Here is a 14321-nt window from a genome sequence, read left to right as displayed (position 1 = left end):
GTAAGCGCGGTTTTTCTGTTTTAAAAACGCAAATGTTTATGTCGTGTTTTTGTTTTGAGAGGTACCAGTATTGAGCTGCACCTTTAAACTGTGGTGCGCTCTCAGCAACCAGCCCTGATAGCCTGGAGGGCGAGGAGCTAAAATCCGGTGTTTATACCAACCTATAATGCAACTCCGCCAAACTTACTCTGAGCGCTCCTGAGTTTCCCGCCAGGATCGTGGTGTGGTCACTTGGCACCACAACCTTTTATTTAGAATGGTCTCATCACACTTTCACTCTTATCCGACAGAGTTCGGCTGCTGACCTTCAATTATGCAGAAAAATCTTGTCCAAGAGTGGTGCAAACTAACCTCGGTTCTTCGACGTGAAGCTGGAAAAGTAATGAGCAGTTATGTCACTGCAACTAATGTGCCTGGAGAGATGTGGGAGACTGGGAGGTAGTGCGTTTCTCATGGGCATCTCTGCAAAAAAAACCCAAAGGAACTGGGACATAGAACTGTACAGCACAGGAGCAAACCATTCGGCCCACGATGTTGTGCTGAATATGATGCCAGATTAAACTAATCCCTTCTGTCTGTGCTTGAGCTATGCCTCTATTCCTTGCATATTCATGTGTTGATCTAAAAGTCCCTTAAATGCCCTTATCATATCTACTCTGCAGCCACTCCTGATGGTGTGAACCAGACTCCGACCATCGTTTTGTGTAAAAACTCGCTCCTCGCATCTCCTTGGAACTTTCCCCCTCTCATCTTAAATGCATATCCCTTCGTATTAGACATTTTAACTCTGGGAAAAAAAAAGATTCTGACGGTCAACCCTACCGGAAACAAAAAGCAGAAATTGCTGGAAAATCTCAGCAGGTCTGGCAGCATTGTCGAGAGACACCACCGTTAACGTTTTGGGTCCAGTCACTTCAGAACCACGACCTTCTGTATAAAAATAAAACGTCATTTTCCTAGCTATCATGCGTTCTGAAGAAGGGCGACTGGTCCCGAAACATTAACTCTGATTTCTGGCCACAGACACAGCCACACCTGCTGAGCTTTTCCAGAAATTTCTGTCTTCACCTCTGCAGTTTGATCTCTCGATGATGGTGCCCAATGTGCATTATATTTAACATGCTGCTATTTAGATTTTGCACCTCTTTAAGGTTATATTGCCAAACAATATCTTCCATCAGAAGCAACTAAAAATCTGAAGTATTTCTTCAGATATTTACTCAGAATAAGAATTTTGCAATGATATAATCAGCCTTGTAATCTACATTTGGAAGGAATAATTTCTCCCTTCTCTAATAACCTGTATATTTGCACCCAATGGCATACATTGAGGAGCGGTATATATCATACACCATTTTCATGTTGACAGCTCTGAATTTCAGTTCTGTCAACAGTGCATTGCATAGTGGGAAGCCACTTTTTATTTTCAACAAATTTGCTGCTCTGCCAATCATCTGCGAGTTCATGACTTCTGTAGTGATCTATCTGGATGTCTGGAAAGCTTCTGTGGTATGAAGACTAAAGGTTACATTGATATTCTGAGCTATGTCTTAGTGGATATTTGTTTAAGTCTTTCCCGACAAAACACCTCATCCAATATTTTTGCTAAGTTGGTCTATGAATGAATGAATCATTATTTTTGGCCACTTGTACTCTACAATGAACACCATAGTAAAATACAGTGAAAGCTTCAACTATTGCATTTTAAGTAGTTTAAGAATAAGAAGATATAGCTGAAATAGAGTCCATAATCATTTTGCTACTTCCCCCATGAGTCCTGAACACTGAGCCAGCTGACCAACTGCACCATTACCCCTCCGCCACTCATGCTGGACCCACCAGTGTCGGAGTTGTCACTCTTCAGATGTCATTCCCACTCCATGCCTACCTCAACCCAAGAGTTGCCGCCATTGTCTGTCTGATAATCAGGAGTCCCCCACTCCAGGCCTACCCACAACCAGGAGTTGTCACCATTGCTTCACCAATAATCAGAAGTCCCCACTCCAGGCCTATCACAACCAGGAGTTGGCACCATTGTCTCACTGATAATCAGGAGTCCCCACTCCAGGCCTATCACAACCAGGAGTTCCACCATTGTCTCACTGATAATCAGGAGTCCTCATTCCAGGCCAACGTTAACCAGAAGTGGCTGGCTCCGCTGCTGACACTGCTTTGATGCCTTTGTTCCCAGGCATAACACACCATATGGGCATGTGATTCAGTGACAATGGCAGTAGATATACTTCCTGTGTCAATTAATTCAAAGTGAAGATAATCTTATGGCCACTTGTGCTTGAGTGCCATTTGCTGGTACTGCTATGAATTGTTGCAGTTTTTGTGAAATGTCTACAAATTTCTCTGTGTAACTTTCTTTGAGTAAGCAATACTGATATATTGAACACTTATCCTTTCAATACTTGTCTACTTCTATTTCAACTGCCGGTTTAGGCCACAACTTATTACCTTTGTCTGCTTTCTTACCCATACCCAAAACAGAGGTAACTGAGCTGTTATCACTGCTATGAGAAAGGGGACATATTTACTCCATACACTGGCTAAAAACCAATTTTGTCAAGAAAGACGTAAACAATTAATTTGCAAAAGTGATTTCAATAATATTTCATTCATCTTCTGAGGCAATTTCACACAAACTTCTTTTCAATTCCCATCAACTGAAATAAGTAAGTCTTCATTATTTCTTGAGGAGCTTTGTAAATGTAATTGGAATTCATTATTTAGATTCAAGGATAAAATATGGCAATTAATGAGATTTATTTTTTATATATGAGATTTTTAAATTAGTTTACCTTATTAAAGCAATAAGGTAAACAGAAAAAAAACTTGTCTATTGGTCCTTTGAATTTACCATCCTAACTCCATACTCCATAACCTATTGAAATTCCTTGAATGCATTATCACTTCACAAGTCTCCACTTATCTTTGACTTTCTGTGCATTCCAAGTCATGTCTATCTTAATCTAACATGTAACTGCAGAATATCCAATCAGGTTTTTATCCTAGCCACTGTGTTGAAACAGGTACTCAATATAATTGACTACACTAACCTCCTCAGCACCAAAATATTGCTATCCAGCTGCTGTAGATTGATTCCATTCTTACCTGCAATAGTTGGGTGACCCACATTCACACTGTTATCTCTGGAATCTGTCATGGATCTATTCCCTCTATTTGCAATCTATATGCTACTTCTTAGTGTTGTCACCAAAAATCACAGCCAGATTCCACATGTATGCTTATGATTTTAAGCTTTATCTCACCACCAGCTCTTTGGAATCCATCAGAGCCTCTGATTTGTTGCACGGTTTGGCCAACATTCAATTTCAGTTGAGCAGAAATTGCCTTAAAAAAAATTTGGTCCTGTTGGCAAACATTATTCCATGACCAGCATTTCCAGCCAAATGTTATGTTGAGCCCGAAGTAAGTCTGCAACCACATATCAATATCACTATATGTCCATCTCATTCCTCTACTCCATATTTACCTGAAATTCCCCTCTATGCCTTTGTTATCTTTGGGCTAGATTGCTCTAATGCTCTCCCAGCTTGTCACATTTCTTACACTCCACACGTACTCACTTGAAATGCTGTTCATTTCTTAAACCACTCCAAATCTGGTTCACCTGTTACTTCTGTGTTTACTGACCTTCACTGCTCCTGATATGAAAATGTCTCAGTTTTAAAATCTTAAGTTTCAAATCCCACCCATGGCTTTGTCCCTCCTGATCTTTGTAGTCTGTGGCAACCCATGCAGCTTCAGACACTTGTTCTTTTCTAATTCGGGTCTCTTATACATTCTCAAATTCAAAACAATGAAAATAGAACCAGGAGGTAGGCCATTCAGCCCTTCAAGCCTACTCAACCATTCAATATGAGGCTGATAATCCAACTCAGGACAATTAACTCTCTGGGTGAAGATATTTCTCCACATATCATTGGAGAAATTGAATAGCGTCACCATTAGCAGATGAGCCTTCAAGCTGCCCTGGACATAAGCTCTGAAAGTTTCTCACTGAACTTCATTGTTTTCTTTATGATGTTCCTTAAAACATTTCTAATTAAGCTTTTTGTTATCTATCTGACTTTTGCTTCTGTGACTTTTTATTGAAACCACTTTTTCTAAGTGCCTTGCGATATTTTACTACATTAAATGCTTTATATAAGGCATTGCTGAATGATTTTTACTCCAAATGAATGAGCCTTCATAATTTTGGTTACACAATTGATGTCTAGTACCTGCAATTGAAGTAGGAAAGGTGTTGGCACAGTTTGCTGAGGAAGACTGAGAGGCGTACAGTTTCTGATAATGACTGCCAAGATGTCTTCTAATGATGTGGACATAAATTTTGAAACTTTGTATTTTCAACGAATATGATTTTCAATTATAACAGACCTGCTTTCCATAATGTCCATGATGAGAGGAAGAAACAACAATACAAGCTGAAAGAGAGATGTCATCTTGACAGTGATTAAATTAAAGCAGGTCTGTTCCCTTAGGCTTCTGAATAACCATTGTAGCAAGAAAGGATTGTGAATACTCAGCAAAGGTAGGGTGTTTGGAAAGCCTCTGACAAATATTTGAACAATGAGAGGAGTTTTACTTTAGTACTCTGGGTGAGATAATTCAACTTCTTTTCACATTGCATTCCAGTCCTGATAAAACATCTGATGGTGTTATCGCATGCGTTATGCTATCTTTCAATATGTCTTTTCACCAATTTGCCAAGGTAGTGTTCATCATTCATGTCCAAGAGGACCACATTCTTCTTGTTTAATTGCTCAATCAGCATCTCCCTGGCCTCCAAATATTTCAAATCATATCTTTCCTTCAGACATGTTCTTACAGCTCAATTGCATTGCTTTTCCATCTTGTCCACAAAGCCTGTTGGAAAAGTTGGATTAGTTCAGTAACTGAGTGCTACAGTTAAACTGTAGCTATTCCTAGTGACCTAGGCAGCATACAGATATCATGCTGCCTTCTTATCTGAAGGATCATGGTATGCAGTCTAGCACCAAATATGGTTTATGGAGTAGTTGTGCACCTCAACTTGTGAAGGCTAAGTGCATTTTGGTTGGAACAACTGCTGGTACCAGCTTCAGAAAAATCTTTGAGCTGAAGGAGGAGTGGAAATGGCACAGCCTTTGCAACAACGGAGACCTTGTTACAGAGAGTAGTCAAAAGAATAGGATCTTCCCTCAGGAGTCCATCCAGACAGCTGTATCTGGAAACAAAAGAACAGATACCATTGTGGTCAATGCCAGTGGACTAGCGCCTGTTGGTGCAGTACTACAAAAAGTGAAATGGCCTCACATTAATGATCATGGTCAGTGAATGTATCTTTGGAAACCATATCTTAACAAATCACTTGCCTCACTCACAGCTGCATTCACCATACCGCATACACTCAACTATAGCTGAACATCATAGACAATGATTGACTCATGTCCAACATTCATTACCTCACCACCTCCATACAGTTGCACTGTGAGGCTTGCAGTAGTGGCACCTCATATTTTCTTCACACTGTGGCAAACACATCGCTCAAATTCACTAAGCTACATTCAGAAACATTTTTGTTTCTCTTGCAGCAAAGATGGCCCATTACTGGAAGCAGCAGCACCATGGTGGAGACAGTGTTGGTAAACATAGGTGCAGCAATGGGCCATGGCAGGGCTGAAACCTGACAGGATGATGGTATATCCCTGACTAATCTATCTGCTTGCTTTCCAATTCCACTCATCCCAAAGTTCTACAAGATTTACAAACTGCAGGTGGTGCAAACATTTTTTGTTTTCCACCCAACACTATGCCTGTTTGTTTTCTTTTATTAAATAAGGCATCACTGGCTGAGCCAGTATTTATTGATTGTTCCAGTTGTCCTTGAAAAGATGATGGTGGGCTGCCTTTATTGTAGTCCATTCACTGTGGGTAGACTTACATGCCATTAGGGAGTGGATTCCAGGATTTTGACCCAGTGACACTGAAGAAACAGTTATTATAGTTCCAAGTCAGGATGGAGAGTAGCTTGGAGAGGAATTTGTAATTGGTTATGTTCCCATGTATCTGCTGTCCAAGACAGTAATGGTTATATATTTGAAATGTGCTGTCTAAGGCTCCTTGGTGAATTTCTGCAGAGCATCTTGTAGAGAGTACACATTACTGCTACTGACCATTGGTGGTGGAGGGAGTGAATGTTTATGGATGTGGTACCAGTTATGTGGGCTGCTTTGTCCTGGATGGTGTTAAACTTGTTTGTGTTGTTGGAGCTGCATCCATCCAGGTAAGTGAGATTATTCTATTGTACTCCTGACTTGTGCATTGCAGGTGGTGGAATGGCTTTGGGGAGTTGGGGGATGAATTACTTATTGCAGGATTCCTTGCCTCTGACATGTTCTTCAGCCACTGTATTTTCTGGTTAGTACAGTTCAGTTTCTGCCCAATGATAACCCCCAGGATGTTTAATAGTGGAGGATTCAGTGATAATAGCACCATTGAATATCAAGTGGCAGTGAATAGATTGTGACTTACTGGAGATGGGTATTGTCTGGCATATATGTGGCTCAAAAGTTATTTGCTACTTTTCAGCTCAGTGTCAAAATCATGTTGCATTTCGATGTGGACTGCTTCAGTACTTGAGGAGTAATTCATGGTGCTGAACATTGTGCTTGGACTGAAATAGCAAAATCTCAACCTTTTGTCTTACAATTTCAGACTAATGCTGTTATGGTTGTACATGGCAGTGTTTAAATGTGTTTTCATGGTGATCACAGTAGTCCAGCAATCTACACTCCAGTAGATTATTGAGATTGCTGAAAAACCATCTTCGGGCAGTGCTGATGGCTCGGTGGACAAACTTGTGTCCACCCTCAGACGACAGAATTTTGGAATTTTTTCTCCTATCAGCACCACCACTCCGCCAGTGATCGTGCAGTTGCCTGCCTGCCAGCTAACCGAGATTTCTGCCCATGCCGAGGTGGTGCAGTCAAAAGCCCGTCATTTGAAGTTCAGTTGTGTTGGAGACCACTCTGTGGGGCCATTTGTCTTCCTCAGTGAAAATCCACAGCTTTCAACTAGCCATGGTGTAGCCACCAGTGTACTCAGCCAGGAAAAGAAACCTGTAGGATGAGCACCTGGAAATGAACAAGGTTGATGTGTTGAAGTTTGTTTGGAATTTAAATGGTTTGCTGGATTAAGTGGATTTGAAGCGTTTGTTTTATATCAACATTATGACTGAGGACAATGATCATCAATGATCAACTGTGACCATTTATGATAGAATTAAGGTTTGGACCTGTTGTGCAATGGGAATTTAGGGCCGTGCTTAAGGAGCTTAGGTTGGATTGGATATCCCAGATGGAATGTACCCAGTGCTGTGTCTATCCTCGCTTCTTCCTCCAGCTCCTTTACCTCTTAAGTTGTTCATCAAATCCTTGGTGGTATGGGTTGTGCGCTCATGATGGTCAGGTTCTTTAGGATACAGCAGCCTACTATAAATTGAAATACATGCCTCAGCAATCAAAATTATTGCTTCAGTACTGCAAAGACCTACATTATGATATTTTGCATGGCAGCATGACTTTCATGTGCAAGCTGAGTGCATGCACATGAGTAGCAGTGGGGAATCACGAACTGTGGTTGATAAGATTGATGAAGCAGCAGATTGCTGCAGAATAAAAGAATCATGAAAACTGCTAGGCCAGCGGGCATTCCTCACCATGTGCTGTGAACACCGCACACCAACGGCGCATTGTGAGTTGAAAGTTTCATGTTTGTAGCATATCTCAGCATTTCAAGCACCTTCTGTAAAATGTTGTGACAATTTGATGGCATCCATTACCATAGGGAGTCTACTGTCACAACAGAGAAATGTGCATGCTTTCTCTGGTTTCAGGAAAAATATTATGAACTCTCCTCTCCCGACACAAATAGAATCTGCCACCTCTTTTCAATAATAAATTACAGAGTGGAAGATATCAGATATATAGCCTGCTCCAGCCTGGAAAGAATTGGAATAGGGAGAAAGTGAGGACTGCAGATGCTGGAGATCAGAGCTGAAAAATGTGTTGCTGGAAAAGTGCAGCAGGTCAGACAGCATCCAAGGAGCAGGAGAATCGACGTTTCGGGCATAAGCCCTTCTTCAAAAAAAAGAATTGGAACAAACAAATTCAGGGCCACAGTCACCTTTATAGCCATGGCTCATCCTCAGTTCTAGTTATAGGAAAACAAAATTATACAATCACCTCTAAAATAAAGCCACACACAATGTTCCTAGCTTACAAGGAGGCAAGAGAAATGGTCTTGAAAAATCTAGCCAGGTGGATAATTCCCTCTATTGGGAGCTTCTTCCTCCCTCTGCATTTGACTCATCATACTTTCTGCTGTGTCTGCACCTCCTCCTTATGGCACTGCCTAAGAGGAATTGCAGCTATTGCACCCATGTGTGGGAACAGGTTCTCTATTCAGGACCTTTGCAGTCACAATCAAGGTCTTCTCCACATGCAGCAAAACTGCTTTTAAACTCCATTAAAGAGTACTTTCAAAATCTCATGCAGAGCCGATACGGATTAGTTCACAATTTATCTAAAAATACTTGAAGATCCCTCCAAGTATTTGAGTTATCGGTTGTTGGGCTGACGTTGAAAATGGCAAAGCCATGGGTGCTGACTGGCATGATAATCGTTCCAAGCAACATACTTCCAGCCTACACTCCTAATGATTGACACTTTTGCCACGATAATGTGTGGATAGTCCTGAAAGTCTGTTCATAGGGTGAAGATGGTTAACCAACTCCAAAAACTACACTGTGACATGGCCTTAGGAACCTTTAGCAGTGCCTTATTTCCCATCTTTAGCTGGACGAGCAACTTTGTAGAAAAAAGTCTTCATGCCATCATGTTAATAATGTGTACCTGGACAACATAGAGGAGATCTCAGACAACAAATGTAAAGGACAACGAGGCAGTAAATTAGTGACTAACATGAAAGGAGCATGAAAGTCTTTTATAAACATGTAAATGGATAGTCACAGGCTCTGATAGTGACCTAAAAGGAGATCATGTAGGGGTAACAGAGCATGGCCAAGGTAAATGAGCACTTAACCTCTGCCGCCAGTGGAGAGGTGGGTATAGCAGTAAAGGAAGTGGCAACAGTGATGCTAACAATAAAAGTTGAAAAGATAAAGTACTTTAAATGTTGTCAGTACTCATTAGAAATTTACTCCTCCTGACTGGGCTGCATTCTAGGTTACTGAGGAAAGAAAGGGTGGGAATCATAGAGGCGCTGGGTATTAACTCCATTGGTACCAGGGGTTTGGAGAATTGCAAATGTTACATCCCTTTTTCAAAAAGGAAATGTGTAGCTACTAGAACCAATCAGGTGGCAAAAACTTGATAGAAACAATAATCCATGACAAAGCTTGGTTTAATAAATGAAAACTAGCTCGAATCTGTTAAGGATGAATCATTTTTGATTAACTTACGTTCTTCAATGTAACAGAGAGGGTTAATGAAAGTAGTGTATTTGTGAATATAGATTTTGAAAAATAATTTGTAAAAACAACCCCATCATTTACTCATTAACAATCGAAGGACAATGCAACATGGATACCAAATTGGTTCAGAGATAAAAAGCAGACTGTGACAATGGATAGTTGTTTTGACAGTCTGAATGATATAGTGTTGTTCCATGACATTTGGTAAATGAGCTCTGCTATTTTGTTATATGCAAATGACCTCAGCATGGGCATCATTTCAAGATCTATAAATGATACAAAGCATGAAAGTGTCATAAACAGTGAAAAGGATAGTAGCAGGCGTCAGGAAGACATTGAACTAATGAAATGGACAGACTCACTGCAGAGAATGTTGCGCAGAAAGTGTGGAAAATAGAAGGAGGTAGAGAGAAAACAGGAATTATAAACAGGCCAGCTTGACATCAGTCGTAGGAAAAATGCTCGCATCAATTTTAAAAGATTTAACAACAGAGCACTTGGAAAAGAGGATTGGACAGAGTCAGAAATTGCTGGAAAAGCTCAGTAGGTCTGGCAGCATTTGTGGAGACAAATCACAGTTAAAGTTCTGCGTTCATTGAAACCTTTTCAGAACTAATTCTGGCTAGGAGAAGGATGGTATATACGCTGTAGATGTGGCCGGGGTTAAGAGGGGAGCAAACAATACGTGGAGAAGGAGCCCAGAAAGAAAAAAAACAGTACTTGGGCAGACAATATTTTGGGTGAAGGTCAACCTGGGAGAATTAACAGCTGCTAATGGGGACCATTAGTAGCTGACAATGTGTTGCTTGTGGTAGCAGCCCATATGATGACAAGGCCTGGTTGTGGGATTTAGGGTAAGGACATGGGAGAAGATGCTCAGGCCCGAAAATTATTTAAACTCAATAATGAGTCCCGAAGGCTGCTCGGTCCCCAAGTGGAAAATGAGAATCTATTTTTCTAGTTTATGCTGAGCTGCATCAAATGCTCCCGATGTGGTCTTCTCCACATCCGGGAGACCAAACGTAAACTTAGGGAACAATTCGCTGAGCATCTCAGCCAGGCCCGCAGGGGCCAACTAGACCTCCCAGTCACTGCCCATTTTAATTCCGCTCCCAGTCCTTTTCCAACATGACCATCCTTGGCCTCCTCCATTACCACCAAACAGCAAATTGGAGGAACAACACCTCATCTTCCGCTTGGGTAGCCTGCAACCTAGAGGACTCAATATTTGAGTTCTCTAATTTCAAATAACCTCCCTTCCCATTCTCCGACTCCCTTCCCAGCCCCTCCCAGCCACCTACCAGATTCATTCCTCCCATTGGTCAAACAGGTCGTACCCTCTACCTGTCTGCACCTATCCCCACTTCACCACCCTGTCCCCACCACCTCCTTTATCTGCAGCTCCCTCTACTCCCTGTCCTGAAGAAGGATTACACCTAAAGTGTTGTTTTCTTTACCTCCTGAAGCTGCCTGGCTTGCTGTGCTCTTCCAGCCTCCTGCCTGTCTTCGCTGGAGCACTGCAACAAGTCTGAGAGAGAGGTATTGGCCAGCGTTCAAGATGCTGTGTTGAAGTGGTAGTCAAGCTAGGGGTCACTTTTGCATACAGCATGTAGGTATTCTGTAAAGTGTAGAGGAGACCACACTGTTAACAGCAAATACAATAGACTAGATTCCCCCCAACACCACACCTACTCCAGTTACAGGCTCCACCCCCACTCCCAGCTACACACTATACCAGGCCCTAGCTCCCAGCCCTGCCGAGTTTTCACCATCCCTCCAGACCTTGCCCTCACTGAAGACCGACATTTTTTACAAACCCATCGACTCCCACAGCTACCTGGATTACACCTTTTCCCACCCTACCTCCTGCAAAAATGCCATCCCGTATTCCCAATTCCTCCGCCTCTGCCGTGTCTGCTCCCAGGAGGACCAGTTCCACCACAGAACACACCAGATGGCCTCCTTCTTTAGAGACCGCAATTTCCCTTCCCACGTGGTTAAAGATGCCCTCCAACGCATCTCGTTCACATCCCGCACGTCTGTCCTCAGACCCCACCCCTCCAACCATAACAAGGACAGAACCCCACTAGTGTTCACCTTCTACCCTACCAACCTTCGCATAAACCGAATCATCCGCCAACATTTCCGCCACCTCTAAACAGACCCCACCACCAGGGATATATTTCTCTCCCCACCCCTTTCCGCCTTCCACAAAGACTGTTCCCTTCGTGACTACCTGGTCAGGTCCACACACCCCAAAAACCCACCGTCCCATCCTGGCACCTTCCCTTGCCACCGCAGGAATTGCAAAACTTGCGCCCACACCTCCTCCCTCACCTCCATCAAAGGCCCTAAAGGAGCCTTCCACATCCATCAAAGTTTTATCTGTGCATCCACCAATAACATTTATTGCATCCGATGCTCCCGATGCGGTCTCCTGTACATTGGGGAGATTGGGCGCCTCCTAGCAGAGCGCTTTAGGGAACATCTGTGGGACACCCGCACCAATCAACCACACCACCCTGTGGCCCACCATTTCAACTCCACCTCCCACTCAGCCGAGGACCTTGAGGTCCTGGGCCTCCTTCACCACCCAACGGCTGGAGAAAGAACGCCTCATCTTCCGCCTCGGAACACTTCAACCCCAGGGCATCAATGTGGACTTCACCAGTTTCCTTATTTCGCTGTACCCCATCTCACTCCAGTTCCAAACTTCCAGCTCAGCACCGTCCCCATGACCTGTCCTACCTGCCTATCTTCTTTTCCACCTATTCACTCCACCCTCCTGTCTGACCTATCACCTTCATCCCACCCCCAAGCACCCATTGTACTCTTTGCTACCTTGCTCCACCCTCCTCCCTGACCTATCACCTTTCTCCCCTCCCCCACTCACCTATTGTACTCTATACTACTTTCTCCCCATCCCCACTCTCCTCTCATTTATCTCTCCACCCTTCAGGCACTCTGCCTGTATTCCTGATGAAGGGCTTTTGCACGAACATCGATTTTCCTGCTCCTCGGATGCTGCCTGAACTGCTGTGCTTTTCCAGCACCACTCTACTCCAGAATCTGGTTTCCAGCATCTGTAGTCATTGTTTTTACCTAGATTGAATGGAATGCAGATGAATTGCTGTTCCACTCGGAAGATATGACCTGGGCCTTGGATGGTGAGGAGGGAGGAAGTAAATGGGCAGATGTTACACCTCCTGCATTTGCATGGGAAGGTGCCATAGGGGTGTGGGGACATCTTAGAAGTGGAGATGGTGTAGATCGAGGTGTCCTGGAGGAAACAGTGCCTATGGAATTTCTGTTTCAGCAATTTCTGTTTCTGTTTCTGATTTCCAATGTCTGCAGTTCTTTGGTTTTTTTTGGAGAGAGTCAGTATGGATTTATGGACATCTGTTGGAATTTTTCAAGGATGTAAGTAGTAGGTTGATAAAGGGGAGCCAGTGGATGTGATTTATTTAGATATTCAGAAGGCTTTTGATAAGGTCCCACATAAGAGATTAGAGCGTATGGGACAGGGGGTAGTGAATTGACATGGATAATGAAGACAAAGGGTAGTAATAAATGAATCGTTTTCCAAGTGGTGTCAATGGCTAGTGGGGTACCTCAATGCTTGGGCTCTGGCTATGTATTAATGATTTAGCTGAAAGAGCTAAATGTAAACTGTAGGTTTGCAGATGGCACATAGCCTGGTGAGAGGGTGAATTATGAGGAGGATACAGAGATGCTTCTGTGACCTGGACCAGTTGAGTTAGTGGTCAAATGCTTGGCAGATGAGGTATATTGTGGATAAATGTGAGGTTTTCCATTTTCCTTACAAAAATAGAGGGGCAGATTATTATTTAAATGGTGATAGATTGTGAAAGGAGAAGGTACAATGAAACCTGGGTGTTCTTGTAGACCAGAAGCTGAAAGTAAACCAGCAGGTGGAGCAGGCAATGAAGAAGACAAATGATATGTTAGCTATTATAACAACAGGAATCGAGTACAGGAACAGGAATGTAATGCTGCAATTGTACAGGGCATTGATGAGAGACCACACCTGGAGCATTGTGTGCACTTTTGGTTTCCTTATCTGAGAAAGAATGTTCTGGTTATGGAGAAAAGCGCATCAAATTTAATATTGTTGGAAGACTTGACAGGTAGATGTGAAAACTTTCTTTTCCCTTGTTGGAGAGTCTAGGACTCACAGAACAGGGGTTTAAGGCAGAGATGAGGAGGGATTTCTTCCCTCAGATTTGTGAATCTATGGGATTCTTTACCACAGAGGGCTGGTTTGACTGGGTCAATTAGTATATTCAAGGCTGAGGGAGACAGATTTTTCATCAGTAAGGGAATCTAGGGTTTTGGTGAAAGGGCAAGAACATGGAGTTGAGGATTATCAGAATCAGCTATAATCTCATTGAATAGCACAGCAGGCTTGATGGGCTAAAGAACCTACTTCTGCTACTCTGTCTCATGGTCTTACCATTTACCAGATCGATTCCTGGGATGGCAGGACTGACATAAGAAGAGAGACTGGATCAGTGACTGGAGTTTAGAAAGCTAAAGGGCAATCTCGTAGAAACCGAGGAAATTCTACCAGGTCTCGATGGGGTAAACACAGAAAGGATGTTCCTGATGACCGGGAAGTCCAGAACCAAGGATCTCTTTCTAAGCATAGAGGGTAGGCCATTTATGACTGAGATGAAGAGAAATTTCTTTTCCCAGTGAGTGATGACCTGATGAATTCTCTGCCATAGAAAGTAGTTGAGGCCAAAAACTTTAAATATTTTCAAGAAGGAGTTAGATATAATTCTTGGGGCTA

The 14321-nt window shown here is 42.7% G+C and overlaps 1 protein-coding gene across 4 annotated transcripts in view; it reads left to right on the top strand.

Annotated features, from left to right (window-relative positions):
* adamts9 (ADAM metallopeptidase with thrombospondin type 1 motif, 9) overlaps positions 1 to 14321 on the top strand; it is a 255565-nt gene that overhangs the window by 2289 nt on the left and 238955 nt on the right. The window lies entirely within an intron of this gene.

Source organism: Hemiscyllium ocellatum, chromosome 14 (assembly GCF_020745735.1).
Source record: "Hemiscyllium ocellatum isolate sHemOce1 chromosome 14, sHemOce1.pat.X.cur, whole genome shotgun sequence".
Classification (NCBI taxonomy): domain Eukaryota; kingdom Metazoa; phylum Chordata; class Chondrichthyes; order Orectolobiformes; family Hemiscylliidae; genus Hemiscyllium; species Hemiscyllium ocellatum.
Note: the sequence above shows the minus strand (reverse complement) of the source record. Positions and strands in the feature narration are given on the sequence as shown.